This window comes from Lygodium microphyllum, chromosome 10 (genome assembly GCF_053477565.2).
Source record: "Lygodium microphyllum isolate KBCC chromosome 10, Lygodium_microphyllum_v1.1.10, whole genome shotgun sequence".
Lineage (NCBI taxonomy): Eukaryota > Viridiplantae > Streptophyta > Polypodiopsida > Schizaeales > Lygodiaceae > Lygodium > Lygodium microphyllum.
In genome coordinates this window covers 24,385,175-24,409,891 of record NC_141144.1, presented here as the reverse complement: position 1 = coordinate 24,409,891, position 24,717 = coordinate 24,385,175, and the positions used below count along the sequence as shown (strand labels likewise).

The 24,717-nt window shown below is 37.5% G+C and overlaps 1 long non-coding RNA gene across 1 annotated transcript; it reads left to right on the top strand.

Moving 5' to 3' along the window:
- The first annotated feature begins 20,596 nt into the window (after positions 1-20,596).
- LOC148029798 (uncharacterized) lies at positions 20,597-21,627 on the top strand. Its single transcript, XR_015692104.1, has 2 exons — positions 20,597-21,152; positions 21,301-21,627. It is a non-coding gene; the product is annotated as an uncharacterized LOC148029798 (long non-coding RNA).
- The last annotated feature ends 3,090 nt before the right edge of the window (positions 21,628-24,717 follow it).

The following is a 24,717-nucleotide window of genomic DNA, read 5'->3' as shown; positions in this document are numbered from 1 at the left end:
AAGGGAGAGGCAGCTTCAGTTACCCCCGACTGCCTGCCTGACCCTAACCAAGGGGGTTGTTAACCGCGCCGGGAACGTGGACCGAACCCGCCGTGAGAGGTCTCTCCGTTGAGTTCTACTTGGAGCAGGAGGACGCTTGGGTGCCAGAGGGGGCTCTGGCCGTAAATCCCTCGCCTTCCGGGCCCTGCACAAGAGGCTAACGTGACTCGGGATTGGATCTCGAGGCCCGCATACTAGTCTACGGGCAGAAACTTGGATTAGTGATCCCTGGTGGATTACTGGATAGCCTTCGGGCGGATTATGAATATGCCTACGGGCGGAACTCCTTGTATTTCAAAGATAAAAGGATAAAATGATAATAAAGAAGTTGTTTGGCATTGTTTTCTTTATGTCCTGTGATAAGATTACGTGAAGGAACCGGTGCATAACAGGGTTAATTCAAAGAAGCTGTTTGTATATGTCAAACTAATGTGGTAGGTAATTTCATAACTAAAACAAACTGAGGAAAGTGCGGAGGATGGACCATGGGTCCGTCCTATGGATGGGTGGTCCCGGTTAGCCGGGAACTTTTCTCAAAGTCTTCGACGAACAGAAGGATGATCAACATCACCGAAACAGGTAGTGAGAACGATGACTTGGAATTACCGATTACCCGATTCACGCTGTTTTAGGGGAATGGAATGGGACTATGCCTTTTGGCAGAGAGGTCAAGCCTTGCATCCCTCTCATTTCCCATTCTCCTTGAACCAAGTGCAGCATGAATCCGCTTCAGACCTGGCGTTTCTGCGTAAAGTAGTTCGATCAGGTCTGACGCTAGTCGCTGTTAGTACAATGACCAAACAATTCCAGTCGATCCTAGTGGGAACGGCCAGGACACTTCCGTTACGTGGCAGACGCGGAAAGTCCTAGATTGCAAAACCCGCAACATTCCGTGGGAGTGCCGGGTGGAGTTTTCTAGACAACCTTTCCGATGGACTGCTAAGACGTGTCCTAGAGGATTCTAGTGGACACGTTACAATGTCTTTGTCTCTCTCTCCCTTTGAATCTCAAACAGTGTGGTGGTCAACACTTCCCTCAAATCTATCCCAATATTAAATGTGACATATGTGGAAAGTCCATCCACTTAGCCAATGGAGCAAGATTAGTTCCCTTCAATAAAGAAGTTGATAGCGAGGTCCTATTAATCACCAAGGACAAGGAAAAAATCTTCATCAAGATTAAGGACCAAAGTAGATTTTACAAAGAGGAAAGGCTATTTTAGAAGAACTTCCTAGTGGTAATGGCATAAGTTTAATTGAAGCAATGTACATTACTCATTGATGCTTCTAATTTATAAGAAATTACAAGAGGTCAAAAGAAAAAAGAGGGGATAAAGATGATGAAAACATATTGAGAAAATTCCTAAACAAGATGATCAGGGTAAGAAAATCTATAGCCTTGATGTACAAGGTAGTCCTTTGAAGGCTACTAATAGCAAAACAAACCTAAGTCTATGAAGTGATGCAAAGAATGGATGGTTTGGTGAGAGAAGAAGTTATTGCTAACTTTTAGGAATTTGATCTAGCAAGTTCTCTTTGTGAGGTCAAGCCTAATCTTAACCTCTTGTAGCTAATTAAACTATCCTGGGAAGTGCATAAGGAGTTCAAGAAGATCCTTTGCACTAGATATGTCGTCAAACCCTTAGGCATATCTCATATTATTAAAGGCTGGTTTAAGCTTGTCGAAAAACATTACTCAAGCTTATATTGATGGTACATTGGTGGACCATGCCATTGTGGATACATGATCCTTTGTTTAACATTATGAGTTTGGAATTGATGGAGAGACTGGGATTAGAGATTGAAAAAGATGCCCCCATTATTTTAGGGATGATTGATGATATTTTGAGATAACCAAAATTTTTTATTACTATAGTCCATATAACCATGGATAAATTCGAATATATCCTAGACTTTAGGGTCATTAAGTTTGCAAGGCAGTCAAGCTACTGAGTACTATTAGGAAGACCATGGATCTTGCAATTCAACTATCAAGTTGATATACCAGTTGGTTGTTTGATCTTGGGTAGAGATCTGAGATGAGTAATAATTGATTCTTACTAAGAATCATCCCAAAGTGAGAGAGCACCCATATTGTGAAGGGAATTGGATGCATTAGAGGGGTTTTTTGGTAGTGAGATGTCATCAACTGATGAATCAAGATAGAATTCTACTTCAGAAAATGTTTACAAGGTAACTTTGAATGTGCCTATAGAAGATCAATATAGAATCAAGATGCGAATGTGATAGAGATAGGCCTTGGTTCATTGAATGATTCACGAACAATCAAATTAGAGTCTATGCTCAACGTAGAAGAAAGGAAGGACTAGGTGTCAATCTAGGTGTTCCACAATATGTGATGAATTGAGGGATATTTTTCCTAATTTATCTATGTATACTATTCTCTTGAAAGAGAAAGACAATCTGTTTATAGAAAGTGAGGTGCATGCCTTTTGAGTTAAGGAACAAGCTATTCAAAGAGTTACAAAAGTTACATAAAACTTGCCTAATATTTCTTGTGCAACACATGGAGTGGTGCTCACCATTGGTTTTCAAGAAGAATAAGAAGAATCAAATTCCACTTTTCATGATTTTAGAGAGCTCAATAAATAAATAGCTATGGATTATTATCTGTTTTCATTCATTGATCAAATATTAGGTCAACTAGCAAATAGGGATATATACTATTTATGGACTATTTTGCTAGCTACAATCAATTGGCCATCACAAAGGAAGACAAGTTAAAGATGACATTTGTAACCATGTTTGGAAATTTTGTATATCATGTCATGACCTTCTGATTATGTAATGCACTAGGTTCTTGGCAATGCACGACTAACAAAACCTTCAATGACATTTTTCCAAAAGAGCTAAAAGTTTTCATTGATGATGTGGAGGTAGCTACCACACACTAGGGATAGACAGTTAATAATTTTGATGAAATTTTTTTAGTGCAATAAGCAATTTGGCATTGCTCTAAATCCAAGAAAATGTGCCTTTGCAGTGCCCTATAAATTAATGTTGGGTTATGCAGTTAGTTTGGCTTGATCCAAAAAAGATTAAAGTCATTATCACTATGAGTCTATGATGAAACCCCAAGAAAGTACATAGTTTCCTATCGTCTATCATATATTACAAACAATTCATTAATGCACTAGCTAAAAGGAAACTATTGTTGATAAATTTATTATCCTTCAGGTATTCATTTTTTCGAAGTGATACGTGAAAAATATCCTATGTAAAAGAGAAATTGGCTAAAGCACCAGTCTTGAAAGTACCTAGAAGATGTGAGGCATTCTATGTATTTTTGATAGTCATGATGTATAGTATCAGTTATTGTTTAGCTCAGATATGGGATGAGAAATGGTACCACCTGATTGTGTTCACCTGTTGAAAATTGAGTGGGTCCACAATTAATTATACATATAGGGAAAAAGTATGACTCGATATGCTCTTTGCTATGAAGAAATATCAACACTATGTTTTATATGAGAAGATAGTATTTTATACAAACGGAGAAGGGATGAGGTTATTATTGAACAAGTTACAACCACTCAATTTCCTAGAAAAGTGGTTAATCACTTTGCGAGAATTTAATTATGAGATTAAAAGTAAGCCACCGAGATTGCAAGGCATCATAGAATATCTTGTAGACTTCAAGGAGCCGAAAGAAGTATTGGCTAAAGTTAGCAACTTTGAGGATCTACTTAAAATAGACATGGCCTCCATTCCATTCTACTGTGCTTTAATAATAGATTATCTATCCATAGGAGAGATTGGAGCCTCTTTTTCTAAGTCTAAGAAAATGAAAATTAAATGACAATCCTTAAATTTTTCCTTAATTGCAAGAAATTTATATCGGCAAGGGGTAGATGATGTTTATCATTGATGCATTATACTGAATGAAGTTCCATTCATCTTGGAAGAGTATCATGACTCTACTTATGAAGGGCATGACTTTGCTTGTGGAGGGCACTTTTCTAGATGGCTAACTATTTAGAAAGCCTCAAGAGCTAGATATTACTGGCCATCCATCTTTCAGGATGTGTTTGCATATGTAAGAGATGCAATATATATATAAACATAATAGCAAAGAGAATCAAAAGCATCCATTGACTTCTATTATGGCTTTATTACCATTCGAGAAGTGGGGCATTGAATTTGTGGATCCACTTACCTCATTGTCCTGTGCATAGAAGAGGTATGTCATAGTAGCAATTGACTATTTTACAAAATGGTTAGAAGCACGAGCGATAAGAAAGGATGATGTAAAGGAGACTACTAGCTTCCTTCTCTTAAGTAGATAATCTATTAGTTTGGTCTGCCAAAATAATTGGTGTTGGACCATGGAAGTCGTTTTGTAAATAAGGTGATTAACTGAGGCCTGGAAGATTAAGCATAAACCCTAGGTGAATGGACAAGTTGAAAGCACCAATAAGCAACTTGTGGGAATATTGTCAAAGATTATTTTAGAAAGGAAACAAGATTGGCTCAGGAAATTATACTTGGTTGTACGGGTACACAACACAACCTTTAAACAAGCTACTAGCCACACCTTGTTCAAATCAGTCTATGGAGAGGATTGTGTATTACCCCTTGAGATCAGGCTACCTACAATAAGATTTGCAATCAACCATTCTCTAGGGGATAAATATACACTTTTTGAATGCTTTATAACCTTAGTACATCTCCAGAGCTTAAACTTTAGAGTTTATTACATTAATAGGTGCCCAAGCGTCATATAAAATAGTTTCATGATATGAAAATAAAAAAGTATACCCTTAAAAAAGAACAATTAGCTATGTACTATGATGCATATAGGGAGCCTTTTCTTGAAAAATTAGAGCCTAAGTGGGATGGTCCTTATAGAATAGTTTGAATAGTTTTGACCTTTTTATCAATTGTCTTATATTTTGTTTCTACTCTTATCTCATCCTTGTTTGGCTGTCCAAAAGCTTCTTGATTTGCAAATTCTTGAATTATGTCATACATATCCAATGTGCATACCTGTATGGACTGATTTTCAGCTTGATTTTCAGCATGAACAGCTGCATATATTTCAGCCATTGTATCATTATAACTCAGCCCATAAAAGAGCCCTGAAATTTCTTCATCTTTAGGCAAACCATCAATTTGCTTCAGTTCTTGTTCCACATGACATAAATGCCTTCTTTCAGCCCTATTCATGACTGAAAACTGTTTATAACAGCCCACACTGTTGGCCGTAAAAACCTGCAAGTCAGCTTTTGGTATTGCCCTCTTTATATGTGGAGGCAATTTTTTTGTGACATGAAGCACCGCCATAGCCTCCACTTATAGCAGTGCTACCCGAAAACCCTTAAATTCTCGGGCATTAGGAGGAACAGGATGATCTCTAAATCGATCTCTATTCCAGTGATGATTTACACATACAGTCAAGAATTGGACAACTTTGTCATTATCCTTACTTCTTATTGGACAGCTTGGGCTAAAGATGTAATGCATATATTTCAGCCATTGTATCATTATAACTCAGCCCATAAAAGAGCCCTGAAATTTCTTCATCTTTAGGCAAACCATCAATTTGCTTCAGTTCTTGTTCCACATGACATAAATGCCTTCTTTCAGCCCTATTCATGACTGAAAACTGTTTATAACAGCCCACACTGTTGGCCGTAAAAACCTGCAAGTCAGCTTTTGGTATTGCCCTCTTTATATGTGGAGGCAATTTTTTTGTGACATGAAGCACCGCCATAGCCTCCACTTATAGCAGTGCTACCCGAAAACCCTTAAATTCTCGGGCATTAGGAGGAACAGGATGATCTCTAAATCGATCTCTATTCCAGTGATGATTTACACATACAGTCAAGAATTGGACAGCTTTGTCATTATCCTTACTTCTTATCGTCAAGGGCCTTTGTCTCCAAACGAGATTTAGAAATAAAAGGTTGACCAAGAATGATAGGATAGCTGTAGGAATCTTGAACAAAGAAATGAAATTCATCTTTTACATTACCAATAGCAACTTGTACACAAGGGCATGCTGCATAAAGATCGCTAGAGGAGTTATTGGCTGCTTTCATGCGCCATCTTGGGTCCACATCAATGGGCCATCTGCCATTCTCGTAGAGACTTCTTGACATGACATTAATCTCCGAGCTATGGTCTATAAGGGCAATGCATGGAGTTTCTTTTTCTCCAATCTTAACAATGGTTTCAGTGGTCGCCCTTGCCCAATGGGTACAGGAGGAGTGACTACTAGGAATAAAGTGAGCATCACTTTCTTCTTGCGTGTTGTGAAGATAAACTTCTTTCTTATGCGTGGGCTGCACTTTGGATTGAGAAATCCCCACCATGACATTTTCTGCAATAGCTTCTTTTGTTTCTGCTTCATAGATTTCTTCATCTTTGGCTTCTATGGCTGCAATCAATTCTTTGATTGCCTCCAATTGAATCCCTTGAGTTTTCAGCTTCTCTTCATCCTGTAAATATACATGAAGTATTTGCAAAAAAACATGCACGGATTCTTCAGTTTCCTCACCAACATATTTTCTTTTTCGTTTAATTACATCAATTATTACATCATGAAATCCTCATTTTGCAATTCGGAGAGTTTCACCTAATGTAAATTTGATTCTACTTTCAAGAATCCTTTCTTCTAGGATCTGCTTAAGATCTGTTGCGGTCTCTATGTCAGACTGCAACTTGTAGCTGGGATGTTTGCTTTTTCTTTTTCCTTTTGTCTTCTTTGCTTAAGGGGCATCTCCCATATCAAGCTCTGGCAATGGAGGGCTTTCAGCAGCCTTCTGCTGATCTGGCTTACTTCTTGTCACGCGTTTAGTTGGCCCCGAAGAAGAGGGACCGGCAACATCTTCATCTCTTCTTCTATTTTCTTCTATCATAGTTTCATGTTTATTAATTTCAGCTAACCGAGCAAAAGCTAAAAATGAATCAACTGGCTTGGTCCATCCGGTTCTTCCTTAGATGCATTGACTGGCAGTAGTTAAATCATCTTTGGTTTCCTTGCCTTGCTCCATGTGATCTAAGGCCTGCATCCACACTTTAGATTTTTCATCAGTTTTATATGCTTTAACAATTTCATTAGTTGGCTCAATTTGCAACCCATAGGTTGCTGCATCAACAGTTGCATAGGCTGTCATTATTGCCAAATCTTCCAATATTTTCTTCATGCCACCGTTACCGAAATTTGGCTCAAGAGGAAGCCCGATTTCGGTTGCATGAATTTTACCATCCTTCCAAAAGACCAATTTTTTGTGCTTCAGCTTCACGAAATGCACCGCACTACCTCTTATCATGCTGTAGGTTATCACACCAGATACAATGTCTTTTGAAGCCTTCTCGTATAGATCTTTGGGCTGTTGACCGTCCCCTTTCTTCCACTTTCACATCAAGCTTTTCCACTTTGGAATAATCTCTGTTAGATTAAGATGGAGATCCCGCATGCTTTTAATTAGCTCATCCATAACATCCTTCTTTGGAGATGGAACAATATAATTTCTTGGTTGCTCAGCCATAGAGACAGGAGGTCGAGAAATAGAAACAGGCTCCTTCATGGATTCAGTTGGAGCAGGGGTAGATCCCCATCTTAGGTGCAACCACTCTCTTCGAGCAATCATATTAAGTGCTTCAGTGACATCACTCCAAGCAATCTTCAATTCTGTCTCAGAGTCTGGATCTTCAAGTCGATCAATTAGCTTCTCTTGAAGGAAAGGATCTACAGCCTTTAGAAATAATTCAATCTTCTGACTTTCCATACCTTGCTGATCGTCAAGATCTAGTTAAGCAAATTTTCTTTTAAATTCGCGATGAAGAGCAGTGGTAGTTAGACCCTTATTGCCCATTCAATGAAAACTTTCTTTGTCATAAGGCTAGAATCTTCAAGAAAAAATTCTTCTCGAAGAGCCTTCTTGAATGCGGACCATCCCGCGTCTTTTTGGAAAAGACCATGAATTCGGTCCTGGAGATCATGCATAGCCAAGTGGGCAAAATATCAGCTCCAGGCATGATGATGAACTCCGAAGAAGACCATCTTGTCAGTATAGAGGCGGATAAAAGAAGACACATTTTGCCCATTAAATTGCTTGAGCTCTTGCCCAATTGCTTCTAAAGCTTTAATGGCAGCAGCATCATTCCGCTCTTCTTCTTGTCTCCGTTGTTGCAAGTGCAACTGCTGCTGAAATTGCAACTGTTGTTGTTGGCTTTCTTGCGTCAGATGAACCAACTGTTGCAAGGCATCTCCTCCCGAACTTGATGATTATCCCATTGTACTTCTTCTTCCACAGCGGACCTTCATGTCAGGTTCACCACTGTCGTCGTGTTAAGGGTTGAAGGTCTACCATCGGGGCTTAGAGCAGAAGAAGAGTGTGGGATTCAAGGTTTGAAGAAGGAAAAAGAATGGAGTTTGACAAGATTTGGGTTTTAGAAATGACTTAGTTGAAGAAGAAGATATCAAGCTTTTTCTGTGTATTTAGCATACATGAATGGATCAATGAATGCCTTTAACTTGATTACATCAAATACATTTGGGAAAAATAAGCCATTACATAAAGGATGTTCCCAAATTTTAATCCGAATGCATATACCAAATGCATGCTCAAAGGGCTTCTATCTCATGTACATAGACGGATTACAACTCCAAGAAACAAGTATTTTGATGGTAGACTCAACTACATTCAATACATAGAACAATAGTACATGAAATGCATTAATGGAGCATAAATTTAACTTCAGCCCTGTTTTAAAATAGAAATTTCTAGCCCATAATCAAGCTCGAAAAGTGTGCATAAACTCAAGAATAAGCTCCTCTAATCATTAATGAGTAAAGCCCTGATGATAAGATGTCAATTTCTTCTATTACAACCACATAGATCACTTGTTTGTTCAACAAAATGGACAAGAATAGTGGGTTACCCTATTTATGACTAGTTTTTTCAGCCCATACACCTTCAAAATCCTCCCCCTTTGCTTGCCCCAAAGTCACTCATGTACTTGGGTACAAGTCGGGGGCTTCATTGGACCATGAATAAGGTAAATAAAATGAGAGAAGACGTACATAAGAGCATGGTGAATACTTTTCTCTTAGATTTTCCTCTTTTATAGACTCTCATACCATTCATTTTCGTCAGACCAAGTGGATAGGTAAGAGGAGCTCTCACCTTTCTTGTTTGTATCTTCATCTTTAGCTCCAATTTGCTTCAGTTTGCATGCTCCAAAGTATGCACCATGGCTCACAGTCTTCTCCAGTTGTTGCAGGTATGCAAGCCCGCATTTTGCGCCAAAAAATGCAGGTTGCATCCTACTCAGCTCCCACTTCACTTTTTGACCTGCTTTGGTCACTTACAAGTTACTTAAGTTCATTATTCCAGGTCCCCCATGAACCTAGTGGACTTTTGGCATTTTTCGTGAGTTCTAATTATATTTTCCACTTGAATCAATGTGGTTTATCCTGCAAACTGTCATTTACTTCCAGCTGATCAAGTTGTAAGTTCCCATAGACATAATTTTTTATCAATATACATGGTACAACTGAAAATTGTATGCCAAATACAAATGAACTTATGTAACTAAGTGATATCTAAGTTGGTTGTTGGGTAACAGGACTGAGTTATGTATGAAAATTCCTCTTGTAAATCCTAATAAAGTTCTTCTGTGTTCATAAGAATCTTATGATTTATATTATGAACAATAAACTCTTTGACAACGTGCCTTCACTTCAGGTGAAGTCATATGATATCTAAAGTCACTTTACACATATTGATCCTATGAACATACACGCATATAAGTACAAGGGTATGAAAGTACTAAATAGATTATGCAATCCGAGGCTTAATAATTTTAAATTTTAAAAAATATTAAATTAAAAGAAAAAAAGAGAAAAAAAGAAATGAAAATTTAAATTAAAAAGCTTAATCTAACTGAGAGAGAGAGAGAGAAACTTTTGATTTAAAAAGGGGAAGAAAGAGACATTTGTGAAAAGTTTGATTAATTAATAAAGGGAGAGGGGTTTTTATTAAAAAGGGGAGGTTTGGAAAAGGGGTAGGTTCGGGAAGCCCTTTGGAGGTTTAGGGTTTTTGGAACCTGCAACCAAAATAATATAGTAGCAAGATGTAATAATATGCATTTTTGTGTTTATCATATATAATATATCATACATATCTTACTACTATATTATTTTCACTATGGGTTCGAAAATCCCCAAACCTCTTGAGGGCTTCCCGAACCTACCCCATTTCCAAACCACCCTTTTTCAATCAAAACCCCCTCCTCCCCTTCCCTCTTTCTCATGTGTAATCTCTCATTTTCTGTTCCCTATCCCTTCTTTCATTAAAACCCGCCCTCTCCTCCCCCCCTCCCCCCTCCTCCCTCCCCCTTTTTTGAAAATTAAAATCCCCTCCCTTCTCTCTCACTTATAATCTCTCTCTTCCTTTTCCCCCTCCCCTTTTTAATTAAATTCATCCCCCCCCTCTCTGATGTGTAGAGCCTAGGTTTTCTCTCTCTCACTTTCTCTCTCTTCCTCTAATTAAATCAAACTTCTTTTTAAATCAAAAGTTTCTCTCTTTCTCTCTCTATGCGTGCATGTGTTAGATTAAAATTTTTAATTAAAATTTTTCTTTTAATTAAATAGTTTTTTTAATTTAACTTTTTTCAAACATAGTTTTTCACACACTTTGAGAGAGAAGAAGAAGAAGAAGAAGAAGAAGAAGGATAAAAGGAAGAAGACAAAGAGAGGAGGAGGGAAAAGAGGAAAGAGAATAGGGAGAGAGAGGGGGAACAAAGAGAAAGAGAATTATAGAGAGAGGAAATATAAAATTTAAGAGAGAAAGAGAGAGAGGAAAAGAAAAAAGAAAAAGAGAGGAGAGAGGGGCGAGAGAGACAATGAGAAGAAAATGAGAGAGAATTTGAACACAAAAAGAGAATTATAGAGAGAGGAAATATACAATTTAAAAGAAAGAGAAATGAAAAAAATTAAAGATAGAGGAAGAAAAAAATAGGGATTTTAATTAAAGATAGGAGAGAGAATTAAAGAAAAATCCCCTCCCCTCTCCCTCTCTCTCTCTCTCTCCCCTATAAAGAAAAAAATCAAAGATAGAGATTTTAATTAAAGCTAGGGGGATTTTAATTTGAAAGAGGGGAGGGGGCTTTAATAAAAAAAGGGATGGAAAAGAGAAAATGAGAGATAACACATGAGAAAGAGGGGAAGGGAGGAGGGGGTATTGATTGAAAAAGGGAGGCTTGGAAAAGGGGGTAGGTTCGAGAAGCCCTTTGGATGTTCCGGGCTTTTCAAACTTATAGCGAAAATAATATAGTAGTATTTCTCTCTCTCTCTTTATTTTCCTCTCTATTTCTAGGTTTTTAATTTACTCTCTCTCTCTCTCTCTCTCTCTCTCTCCTTTTATTCTTCCCCCTCTCTCCTCTATTTTCGTTCTCTCTCCCTCTCCTCTTTTTTCCTTTTCCTTTTTCTTCTTCTTCTCTCTCTCTCTCTCTCTCTCTCTCTCTCTCCATTCTCTTTTTTAAAAAATTCTTCTCTCTCTCTCTCTCTCTATCCTTTTCTTCTCTATGCAATTTTTTTCTCTCTGTCTCTCTCTCTCTCTTCTTCTTCTTCTTCTTCTTCTTCTTCTTCGAACATAGTTTTTCACACACTTTGAGAGAGAGAGAGAGAGAGAGAGAAGAAGAAGAAGAAGAAGAATAAGAAGAATAAGAATAAGAATAAGAGGAAGAAGAAGAATAAGAATAAGAATAAGAATAAGAGGAAGAAGAAGAAGAAGGATAAAAGGAAGAAGACAAAGAGAGGAGGAGGGAAAAGAGGAAAGAGAATAGGGAGAGAGAGGGGGAACAAAGAGAAAGAGAATTATAGAGAGAGGAAATATAAAATTTAAGAGAGAAAGAGAGAGAGGAAAAGAAAAAAGAAAAAGAGAGGAGAGAGGGGCGAGAGAGACAATGAGAAGAAAATGAGAGAGAATTCACAATTAAAGAAAAAAGAGAGGAGAGGAGAGAGAGAGAGGGGAGAGAGACAAAGAAAAAAAATGAGAGAGAATTTAAACACAAAGAAATTTATAGAGAGAGAAAATTTAAAGTTTAAAAGAAAAAAAGAAAAAACTTTAAAAAGAGAAGAAAAAAATAAAAAATGAGGAGAGAGAAGGAAGAGAGAGGAGAGAGAGGGAGAGAGAAGAAGAAAGAGGAAAAGAGATGGGAAAAAAGAGAAAAGAGAAAGTATTTTCTAAATTTAAATAGTTTTTGAGAGAGAGGAAGGGAGAGAGAAGGAGAGGGGGAAAGAGAGAGAGAGAGAGAAGAAAAGATAAAATTTAAAAGAGAGAGAGGGAGAGAAAAAAAGGGAGGGGAGAGAGAGAGAGGAGAGGAGAAAAGAGAGAATATAAACATAAAGAGAGAATGACATACATGGAAAAGATAAAATTTACATACTTTAAGAGAGACTGAGGTGGGGGGGAAGAAAGTGAAAGAAGATGATGATGATGATGAAGAGAGAGAGAGAGAGAGAGAGAAAAAAAATTAAAAAGAAAATGAAGAGAGAGAAGAAAAAGAAAAAAATGAAAAAAGAGGAGAGGGAGAGAGAAGAAAAAGAAAAAAAGGAAAAAAGAGGAGAGGGAGAGAGAAGGAAAAGAGAGGAGAGTGGGGGGAGAATAAAAGGAGAGAGAGACACAGAGAAGAAAAGTGTGGAGAGAAAAAAAGAAGAGAGAGAAAAAATTTTGACATAGGGAATTTGAGGGGGGAGAGAGAGAGAGAGAGTAAATTAAAAAGCTAGAAACATAGAGGAAAAAGAGGAGAGAGAAAGATACTACTATATTATTTTGGCTATAGCTTCGAAAAGCCCCGAATATCCAAAGGGTTTCCCAAACCTACCCCCTTAAATACCAAACCTCCCTTTTTCAATCAAAACCCCCTCCTCCCTTCCCCTCTTTCTCACGTGTTATCCCCTTTTTAAATTAAAATTCCCTCCCCTCTCTCTCACTTATAATCTCTCTCTTTCTTTTCCCCCTCCCATTTTTAATTAAATTCTCCCAAGCCTCTCTCTCTCATGTGTAGGGCTGAGGTTCTCTCTCTCTCTCTCTCTCTCTCTCTCTCTCTCTCTCTCTCTCTCTCTATTAGATTAAACTTTTTAATTTAAACTTTTCTTTTAATCAAATATTTTTTAAAGCATTTTTTTAAGTTAAAATTGTTCAAACATAGTTTTTCACACACTTTGCTCTCTCTCTCTCTCTCTCTCTCTCTCTCTCTCTGTTAGATTAAACTTTTCTTTTAATAAAATATTTTTTAAAGCCTTTTTTAAGTTAAAATTGTTCAAATAAATTTTTTTACACACTTTGAGAGAGAGAGAGAAGAAGAAGAATAAGAATAAGAAGAAGACGGAGACGGAGAGAGGAGGAGGGGAAAGAGGAAAGAGAATAGGGAGAGAGAGAGATGGGAAACAAAAAAAAGAGAATCATAGAGATAGGAGATATAAAATTTAAGAGAGAGAGAGAGAGAGAGAGAGAGAGAGAGAGAGAGAGAGAGAGAGAGAGAAGGAAAAGAGAGGGGAGAGAGGGGAGAGAGACAAAGAGAAGAAAATGAGAGAGAATTTGAACACATAGAGAATTATAGAGAGATGAAATATAAATTTAAAAGAAAGAGAAAAGAAAAAAATTTAAAGAGAAGATGAAAAAAATGAAAAAAGAGGGGAGAGAAGGAAAAGAGAGGAGAGAGAGAGAATGAGAGAGAGAGAGAGAGAAAGGAAAAGAGGAAGAGAGATGGGGAAAAAGAGAAAAGAGAAAAGTCTTTTTTAAATTTAAATATTTTTTATGAGAGAGAGGAAGGAAGAGAGAAGGAGAGAGGGAGAGAAGAAAAAGACAAAATTTAAAAAAGAGAGAGGGAGAGAATAGAAAAATAAAAATTAGGAGAAAGGGGAGGAGAAGAAAAGGAGGGGGAGAGAGAAAGAGAGGAGAGAGAATATAAACAGAAAGAGAGAATTACATACAAGGAAAAGATAAAATTTACATACTTTAAGAGAGACTGAGGGAGGGAGAGAATAAAAAGAGAGAGAGAGGGGGAGAAGAGAGAGAATATAAACATAAAGAGAAAATTATATACATGAAAAAGAACAAATTTACATACTTTAAGCGAGACTGGGGAGGAGAGGGAAAGAAAGTGAAAGAATAATAAGGAGAGAGAGAGAGAGAGAGAGAGAGAGAGGAAATTTTTTAAAAAGAGAATGGAGAGAGAGAGAGAGAGAAGAAGGAAAAAAAAGGAAAAAAGAGTAGAGGGCGAGAGAATGTAAAGAGAGGAGAGAGGCGTGAGAATAAAGAGAGAGAGAGAGAACATTAAAAAATTAGAAATAGAGAGGAAAAAGAGGAGAGAGAAATATGAGAAATGGATTATTGAGCGACATTTGCTCACCGCTTCGAGGTAGCGAAGCTGCCGTAAAGCGACCTTTGCGTGCACAGAACGCTAGTCATGTTTATTATTTATAGTCGATCATCCTGTTTATGTAATATTATATAAAATATAACATATAATATACATATATTATATAGCTTATAATACAAATGCTATATATGTATAATAATAATAATATGTATAGTGTGTGTGGGTCATGAGCATATGTAAGCAACGCCCCATATGCTGCATGTAGGTGGGGTTGTGTGCGTGTCAAGAAGTGGACTAGAGAGAGAGAAAGAGGAGAGAGAAGACTGCAGAGAGAGAAGAAAGAGTTTAGAAGAAAGAGAAATAGAATGACTAGGAGAGAGAAAGACTAGAATAGGGGAGAGAAATACATGAAATAGAAAGGAGCCATTGAAGTTGTGAGTAAGGAGAGAGAAGAAGGACAGTAATATATTAATGTGCCAAAAGATAGGAAAATTTGCATGTCCTCTCCTTTTATACCAATCTCAGTGTGACATGGCATAACATCAATATTATTTGCATACTAAATCCTTATTCTTCCCAGCTTCTTACAATCCATCCCATCCCAAGGGTTTTTGCCCTAAAAAACAAACTATAATGACTGGATACGGATTGATAGAACATAGTACTACTCTGGTACAAGGGGCTACAAAAATAGGAAAATCACTAATATGTACTAAGTAATGGATGGAATCAGAAGTGGAAAAGTGAATAGACCATATGAACATCCATTTGAAATGATAAAACTGAAAACTAAACCACCATAACTCCAAGACAAGACACTTGCAAACGATAGGCAGCTTGCTGTCTACTACAGAACCTGCTATAGTAAAATTGAGATATATTTTGATGGGCACATCCAAATTAAGTGTGCTATGAGTCAAAAGAAAGCCCATTGGATATACTTGTAGCCCATATAGGTATTCCTCTTATGTATTCAAATAAAAATTGAAACTGAGCCAAAATAGTAAGCTATCCATAAACTATCTACAGTAGAACAAGAGATAAAATGACTGGTTTTCAATCAAATAGACCTTTGAAGGATAAAGATTTTGAACCCCAATGAAGGATAAAGATTTTGAACCCCAATATGGATGACAAATAATCAAAATATGGATGTTGGTCAAAATCATTAGGTCAAAATTATGGGTGGTCAAAATTATGAGTTTGATGACAAATGGATGTTTCCCAAAATAATTTTGACCACCCAGGTCAAATGGATAGGAAGAAAGATCCCCATAATCATATCCATCACCCATCATATTATAACCATCATGAATCTCATGTACATCCTCATTATCAACATACCAATCATCAAAATCATTATCCAAGTTTTCATAACCATAATCATATGCATCCAATTCCTCTTCTAGTTGATGTAGTTCCTGATTGAGTGTGAAGTGATGCATATCCTCATGGTAAATATAAAGACAAATCAAGATGAAAGTAGCATATTCCTCTAGCTTGGTAAAACATTTTCCAAGAAGTTTGACCAATGAATTCGTACCAACATCCAAGATTTCCCATGCTAGCTGTCCTTCTAATGAATTCCATTATCGCCTACTAACCAATGGAGGTGTATGAACCATCGCAACCCACTGATTAGCATCAATCTCAGCAAAGAGAGTAGAAAGCAATACCAATGCATATTCTAACTATTGACGAGATGATTGATTAAGCAATGATATCAACCAATGTAATACATCCTTGCCTTGAAAAGACTGCAAAAGAGTAGTACCACAGCTGCAAAAATACTTCATTGATTGCCACAAATCAGCTTGAAGCTCCAGTTTCTCCATGGTTAGTAATCCCAACAACATGAATTTATCTTTAGCATTACATATACATCCTTGTAAGATACTACTATCATAGAGATTGATAAGAGCCTACATTACACTAACTAAGAGGTATGTGGTTGCAAGTGATGGATAAGTACTTCCTCAATCAAACTCGCATCTATTACTTCCAATGCTATTTGAGAGTCATCATAAGCCATAAAATCATGTTTCAAGGTACCCATAATGTCTACCAAAGGAATATCCAACCTATTAGAACCAACATCTCTAATTAAACCCACAATACTCTATTTCCATATCTGTGGAAAGTGTAGCCCCACAGTACCTATAGGTACTAAATTAGCCATAACTTTTGACTGAAAGATCTAATTGACAAAATGTTTGATTCAAATTCAAGCTAACACTTTCCTATTTGAATAGAGACTTGAACATTAAATTTCAGAGCAAGTCATGATAGCCCAAAGTTGGCTGACTGAAACGTCTACAACCTGTCTTGTTTTGAATGAGTCTGGTAAGAGGTAATGTCATACAATTTTAGTGACTGCAATGAAGGAGTAATGTCGTACAATCACTGCATAAATTGAATCACTGCCAAGATGAATCAACTAATGCTGACATGACCATTTGCAATGAATATGTGAACATCATCTTATCACTGCTGCCAACAATAGTAAAACATTGTTGTAGATATATCAGCATAAGCATTTAAGTGGCTAACTGAAGATCCCATGCTATCACAAATATGCCATCAGCATAATCCATTTACCATACATTGCTCCCAACATGCAATAGCTCAGAAAAGTGTAATGAGTTTCCAACTTGTTGCTATTAGAAACCCCAAGATGTTGCTTCTAAATTGAAGCCCCTAGCTCTACAATCTTCAATCTTACCAATTTTGGAGAGCCTTGTTGTAGATAGAATGCTTACTATAAGAGAGGCAAAACCCCCTACTTGGAAGCAATTCTAGGTGAAAGATCAGTGATCCTACTAGAAGTGACCCCTTAATTCTCTAGATATTGTAGGAGAGAAGAGTATGGGATGCTGGGATTTACAAAGTTTTTTTTTTTGCAATTATTCTAAGCATGTTGTCAATGACATTCTCTGCAGCAAGCTATCTCAATGTGAGGTAAGGCCCTTAACTGGCAGTTCAATTGTTGCCTCTCAACCTTAACCTATGGCACAATAGTCAGACTTGTACAGAATGCTGGTATCTTGGAATAGTTGGAGGCTAGTGATCATGTGTGTTATAGTAGTCCTAAACTTACATAGTATACTGCTACTCTTATCACCAGTAGCAGGTCTGGCCCCTCAAAATCCAATACTTGTTGAAAATGGCCTATTGATGCCATAGTAGTGTGTGGAAAATAATAATAATGTTGTAGACGAGAGAAGTTTGTAGATGAGAGCAATTTGACTTGAGAGTCTATTTGGATCCTCTACCAGAAGCTCGTGAAGCCTAGAGTGAACTTTAGTGACAAGTCTATTTTACACCCGCAACATCTGTAGCTCAAAGTAATATGCCTTTAACTGCCTCAAAAATTTGCTTGTATGTGATCCAAACCAAGCTACTCGAGGGGAAAGAATTGATAGCTGCTCCACATTGAGTATGATATGCTCACTCATGACACAAAAATTTGTGGAGAGGAAGAAATCAATAGCTACTCCACATCAAGTATGATATGCTCATTCGTGACATAAAAATCTATCATCCTCAAGAACAAGCCTCCAATATGGCATGAACAACTACAGTGCTGATGTCTTAATTTTCAAGGATGTGAGACTATTACTTCTGTCAACATCTAAATTGACACTTGGCACTACTCTTCACTGCTTTCCACATGTGTGCAGTATCTGTAGTACCTCTGGGCACTATCTACTGCTTCTCATTTCTGTACAGTACTATGTGTATGTCTGAAACTGTATATTTCTTTTGAGAGAAAGCCCAGCACTCTAACAGCCACTAGTGAAGCACTCTCTGAAAGCAATATGTGCACTATATGGACTTTGATTCTAAACCATCCACACTTGGAATAGGTTTCAAGGTCATGTTTGGCACTGACAAGCAACAAGACATATTGAAATTTCTGAAAGTCTAGATTCAGGCAAGGTAGACAAGACAATGGATATGTCTAAGACAATCCTAGGCAATAGCTTGGTTAGAAACTCCCCACTGCCTTATACGAGAAAGAACTTCAGTTTCTTCATCAAGCTTTTTGATATTCAGGCTTGGAGTGCTAAATGATGCCTTGTTTAAGCCAACGTTATACTTCTTGATTGTTTCCATGAAGTCGCCAGTCCTGCGAGTAGCGTTCAAAGGAACGTCTAAAGTGACTACACTTTTCATCAATGTGTGGCTAATGATGATGATGAAGAGGTGACTGAGTCAAAAATAAAGGCCTTCTTGGATGAAAAGGTTTTGGAACAAAAGAGGTCCGGGAGCTTTTGAATACAATGATTAATAATGAACTACTCTATGGTTGCTTGATCAAAGTCGTCTTTAGCCCATATGATAGTACCATCTTAGGTCTCATTTCTCATAGCAATGAAGTCACAGAATCTTGCATTTTATGTTCCAAATTCTACATACTATGTTCCAAATTTTACATATTCTCTACCTTTGTTTATTTTGTGCAAAAGTCCCGTCCAACTCTCTTAGCAGTAGTGTTTAGAGCTTCCTTTGTGATAACCACAAAACCTGATGATTGTGAATAAGCTTCTCTACTACTCAGCAGATGTCAACTTTCCCTCAAGCTCTAGGGCTCTTCCTTTTTCATCTCTATACTCTTGTTCAAGTTGAGCCAATCTATCCTTTCTTCTAGTAAAGCATGGGCATGTACTTCTGTGACCTTATAAGAGAGTATTTCTATCAGTTGGCATTCTTTATGTCTCGCATTCCTGGTTCGGTGTTGAGTGTATTTATATTTTGGAAATTTTCCAGAGCAGGTTTCTCCGTCTTTCCATCCGCAGCAAAGCTGATACTCTCTCCTTCTCTTGAGATGTTTCCTAGATCAATGACTGCATGAGACATCTCAGATAGGCAAATCTTCTATTCGTCAGTGTATCTTGATGCTTCTCCAGCTGTGCGCAAAAGGCTAGAGAAGAAAACCTTGCATTTTTTCATATTAAAGCAATAGGTAATAGGAGGCAATATGTAATTTCTCAGAGCTTCGAATAGAGAATAATGAACTTGTGATGGAGAAATCAGGCCTCAAGATCTAACATATTTTGTGTTGGGGCTATCTAGTAGCTCACGTGGCCATTCTTCCCTCTAATATGGTGTTCATCTTCAAGCTCTTGATACGTAAGCTCCCATGGTGAAATCTTAGATGCAAAATCTTCATAGGAAAAAGAGGAATAAAGGGATTTCTCAAAAGCACTCTATGAAAATTTGAAGAGAAGCTTGAGAAGAAAAGACGAAACTCTATTGTTTGAAAAAGTAACCGCGTCTTTAGTCTTCAGTAAAGCTTGCAACCCTAACTCTATTGTTTGAAAAAGTAACCATGTCTTTAGTCTTCAGTAAAGCTTGCAACCCTAATTTACCAAGTACCTTCAAAGATTACATGAAATTTTGATAACGACCTGCTACATTAGCCTCCCACTACCATATCTGACCTTGAAGATCTCCAAATGTAGTCTCGTGCTAACTACTAGTCACTGTCTTTGTCAAGTACTTGTTTGAAATTGATTTTGATGGAGAAAAATTGGATGGAAATAGAAGGAAAAATAGACCAAAGACCAAAGCTTTGATACCACTTGTCAAGAAGTAGACTGGAGAGAGAGAAAGAGGAGATAGAAGACTGCAGAAGAGAGAAGAAAGAGTTCAAAAGAGAGAGAAATAGAGTGATGAGGAGAGAGAAATACTAGAATAGGAGAGAGAAAGAAGCCATTGAAACTGAGAGCAAGGAGAGAGAAGAAGAACATCAATGTATTAATGTGTCAAAAAGATAGTACATTTTACATGTCCTCTCCTTTCATACTAATGTTAGTGTGACATGGCATAACATCAATATTATCTACATACTAAATCCTTATTCTTCCCAGCTTCTTACAGTGCAGGCCACATCACCTGGGCTCCACGTGGTTGCTACTAGAAGGTTTTGCGAAAGAGGCTCACATCATACATGTATCATGTGAGCACATTGCAAGACCTTGTGATAATAATAGTAGTGGATGCAAATATAAATGTGAGTGACATCCTTCACCCTTGTGTTACGTGTATGTCCCATAATCTTAAAATAACTCTCTTTTGGTTTGGTTTTGGTGGGATGTGTGTGTGTGTGTATGTGTGTTTTTGAAGCAGGAAATACACAACAAAACCCAGGCCACCACCCCCCGAAGATCTGTACGAACGTTTTTCTTTTTAGGAAATACACAACAAAACCCAGGCCACCACCCCCCGAAGATCTGTACGAACGTTTTTCTTTTTGGTGTACTCCAGAAACGAGCCCGTAGTACCACTACACTGCACTGCACACGAATGAGACGCGGGAGCGCACACACGCGCGCACCTATAATGAAGAGATGCCGAGGGCGAGGCGAGGTGAGTACTCCCTCACTCCGTCTTCTTCTTCTTCTTCCTGCTCTTCTGTCGATCCGCCATGTATCGGATCCATCGCATGCGGGGAGAGGTGCGAGAGAGAGGAATTGCGGGGAGCCGGGGCGAGGCCTGAGCATGACGCAGAAAGGCCGACACACAGAGATGGTGTTCTCTGAGCTCTGGCTCTGTCTCGTCATCGTCCTCACCATGCACTGCCTCTTCCCTGGCTCTGTGCAATTCTCCTTTCCTTCCATCTCTCTCCGTCGTGCTTGCTGCCGACGTGACTCTGCGATGCTACCCCCATCATATTCTTGCCGTGTTCTGGGTCGATTCATATTTCAGCTTTGTCCTTGTCAATCAGTGTTTGCAGGTCACGAACGAGGAGAGGTTGGCAAACAAGCGTATGGAGAGATCCATCATTCCTGGTTGTGAGCGACTGACTACTCTAGAGTCTCCTAAAGGTGCATCTCAATTTCATGGTGCATATCAGCACACTTATTCCAAGGCGATTCCATTTATGAATATTGCCCATTAGGGCCTATGCCATTACCATGGGTATAGTGACATTGCTCTTCCAAAAATTACCCTTAATCCATTCTCCTTCCAAAGGGAAATTAGCCTTAGTTCATTTTAATTAAGCAGCCCACTTTTAAACTTCTTGTTAAGAGCTAATTTAGTTCAACTCAGCTCACTTTTTTTTGTTTCTTTTTAAGGAAAATCTTGAGAGCACTCTTAAATTAGTGCTACAGGCCTTGCACGAAGTTCTCTAAGTAGTTTCATTCGAATGTCGAATCGCTTTTATGCATAGACAACTACATTTATTTAATTCAATTAATCAAGACCCACTTCTTTCAAAGTCCAATACCTCCACTATGTGGGGCTCTTTGTCGATACTTAATTTTTGCATCCATGAATCATAATCATATGCTAAACGACCACTTATGTTGTACCTCTACTATTGTTGTGTAAGTTTGTCCACAACATCATCTTGCAACCAAATAACAATTGTGATAAACTTGAGCAAGTGTAAGATGCAAGTAAGCATCTTACAATGCACTTACAATAACCGTGACTTGCTCTATGCAACCTTGCCCTTTGAAGTTGAATTGGTTGAAACAAGGACATGTGTTCTTAGAACATTTGGCTTTCACAATTAATAATATCAATCCTAATGATATCGGACCTAAAATAGCTACAATCAAGTCCCGACTTGTTGGATACACATTCAATAAACTCATACATTTGTGGAAGTTCTTGACTTTAATTTGACATTTCATGCAAAGCCACATAGGATATATTTTGTCTTTCAAAAAGTCATGTCAATGTCTTTGAAGTGTATATCATTTATTTGCCTTGCTTTGTGTGTAATGTTTATCAACACAACTCATTCAATAGACTTGTACATTTGTGGAAGTTCTTGACTTTAATCATAGGATATATTTTGTCTTTCAAAAAATCATGTCAATGTCTTTGAAGCATGTAACATTTAATTACCTTGCATTGTGTGGAATGTTTATCAACACAACTGAAGGTGATTACATTTCTTTTTTTCACTTTCAATGATATCTAAATATGGAATCCAAATGGAAATAATCTGTTTGATCCAATAAATATAATCACTCATTGGGGAATAATTTATGATCCATCATATTGTATAGATGTTTATACTTTTTGTTTATGGATTGATAGCATAACATAGTTAGAATCACATGTACACCCAAAATGATGTTTTGATATCTTTGGTTGTCTCATCCTTGAATGGAATGACTTGCCAACTAAACCCTACTTGTTTCGTAGTAAATATGTACTATCCAGGATTCTTAATGAGAATAATACATGAGGCCTCAAGACAATAAAAGCCTTCCTCTAAAAATGCCAAAAAAGAATATATTTTAGAGAATAATAATGGATGTTTCATGAAGTAAGGATTTTGTAAACATAACTAATAGTGATGTAATAGGCCAAGTCTCCAAGGACCTTGTTTATCGAAAGCCATGCACCGCTTCTCAAGTTTATGATGTTGTCAATCAAAGTCTTAGGCATTCATAAACTAGCCTAAACAATATTCGCTAAACAATATTCGGCTATCCATATTTGTAGGAATTTTGTTTAACTAGTTTCGAGGGGAAAAATACATTCATAAGTGGACCAACATAAGAATTTGGGATATTGTAGGTAATTACACCTAGCCAATTCTGGATGCAACTAATACTCCAAACTTTATAGATAATCATCCCAACAGTAGTCATATGCTAGCCAAGAGTGTGCATCATTTTCCTCCTTTTGATGTACAACCCTTCACAAAATAGATGTGTTGTTCTTTCAAAGTTGGAAAATGTAATATAGGGTGTTGTTTCAATCAATGAAAATTATAATAAAAAATTTATCCACCATATGATATCCTCAGTAAAAAAAATTCAAATGATTATTTGGGACAAGAGGGAAAAAATGTGATGTTCTAAAAAATTCTAGAACTTAGACTAAGCAAGGGCACAATCTATTTATCTATACATTTATATATCTCATATTTTATAGAATTCCAAATCTATCATTGGACTTGTCAAGATTGTATGTGGCACGTGTTTGAAGAATTCCTATGTGGCTGAGGAAGTAGAATGAGAAAGTTTTAACTCTCTTAAAAAGCTTTCTTTGTATGCTCTACATTAATGCACAACTTGGTATTTTTGTGCATGATAAGTGTCTCTCTCACCCCCTCACACTAATTTCCTAAAACACTTTGGGATGCCTCATCTCTCTCTCTCTCTCTCTCTCTCTCTCTCTCTCTCTCTCTCTCTCTCTCTCTCTCTCTCTCTCTCTCTCTCTCTCATATTTATGTGCATACCTATTGATGAAGCGTTTAGACTCTCCTCTCCCCCTCCCTCCATCCCTTCCCCCCTCTCTCTTTACTAACTAAGGAGCTTGAATTAGCAATGGAGTTTTGTGAGTGGCTAACTTATACTACCTCTCTTATTCTATGATTTCTTGAGGCTACCCCCAAATCTCACATTGGTGACATGGAAAATGTAAAAAATTTTGGGAATAAAAATTTTAATAGCTTAGTTTTTTTTTTTCAAGATGGCTTCTTAGTAGAGCTAATATGATGAGTGACACATGGGCATGGAGAGAGAGAGAGAGAGAGAGAGAGAGAGAGAGAGAGAGGAGCTCTTTCTTACATGCATCCATTAATGGTGTCCCCCTTTTCTCTCTCTTTGTGTAGATCTTTCTTACATGCATCCATTACAGGTGCCCCTTTTTTCTCTCTTTGTGTAGCTGTGTGTGTGTGTGTGTGTTTATCCATTCTTCCTCTCAACCTCTCCCACTCTCTCACCTAGCTCAATTTGTTCAATCCAATTGTTATTCCTCTCACTCCGTTTAGCTCACTGGTCTCTTCCTCCTTAGTTCATCCATTCTATATTAGGTCCATTCAGTTTGTCTTTTCTCAATCCCCGTCATTAAAGGTTTTATGTTCATTTAGTCTATCATAGGTTTCACGTTGTCATAGGGGTTTTTGTCGAAAGGTCATATCCACCAGGGATTAGAGATAGAAGAAAGTAGAGATAGGAGATGGAAGAGAAGAAAAAGAATAGACAAGAGGTAAACACGATAAAGACAAAGCACAATGAATTGAATCAATATATATTGACAGAACATGAAATCCTTTGTCTGGCTCTACTTAGAAGTAATCTCCAGGAATTAGATCTCCTGAAGCTCCCTTGTAGACCAAAAACATGGATAAAAAATAACAGCTCCTCCTTTGTTGTTGGAAACCCAAATCTGATGGCTTCCTTGGCTCCGAAAGAGGGGTAAAACCCCAAGATACCTGCTCCAGATTCTCCTAGTTCACTCCTTCTTCTTCTAATTCAAAGTGCAGTTTTTAGCCTGTCAAACTGCGATCGTGATGCATGCGATTTTGCTAATCTTTATTTTTTATGAAAAATCCCATAACTGGCTT